The sequence below is a fragment of the Sinocyclocheilus grahami genome, unplaced genomic scaffold, assembly GCF_001515645.1.
Source record: "Sinocyclocheilus grahami isolate Dianchi unplaced genomic scaffold, SAMN03320097.WGS_v1.1 scaffold1161.1, whole genome shotgun sequence".
In the NCBI taxonomy this organism is placed as follows: domain Eukaryota; kingdom Metazoa; phylum Chordata; class Actinopteri; order Cypriniformes; family Cyprinidae; genus Sinocyclocheilus; species Sinocyclocheilus grahami.
The window spans coordinates 1-544 of record NW_015506340.1 but is presented as its reverse complement, the minus strand read 5'-3'; positions in this window follow the sequence as shown (position 1 = coordinate 544).

Below are 544 nucleotides of genomic sequence, written 5' to 3'. Positions count from 1 at the left end.
ATGCACTTAAAATCCCATAAACACATGCACAAATTATAAGTTAACACAGGTAACGTTAACAGACATTTTTGTAGGCTAAATAATGGAAATGAATGGAGGACACACATAATACGTAGGCTACTCACCGTAAGTTTTTCTTCAGAGGCTTAAAGCGCTGCGAGAGGTTTGGGCGTTAAATCAAGAGTCACTGTGCAACACTCATTTTCATCTGCTTCAAGCTCAGCCTTCTTTCACTGTCGTCTAACGCTATGCACTAACCTCAAACTATGACAACACATTACGTATAGCCTACGTGTTTTATAACATCTTGCGCTAGATAATAAACAGTAGCCTACAGAGAGAAAAACTTTAGTATTTGAATGATTTATTGAATTAGTTGATATCCCATATTACAGTTATAAATTAAGGTACGTGATAGCCTGTGGATTCTCATAAAGATATTCTGTTATTGTACTACTCAAATTCTCTTTCATAGGATACATTCAAGCACAACAACAAATATATTTAATAGTATTGTATGTAATAATAGTATCTTTAATAGTAC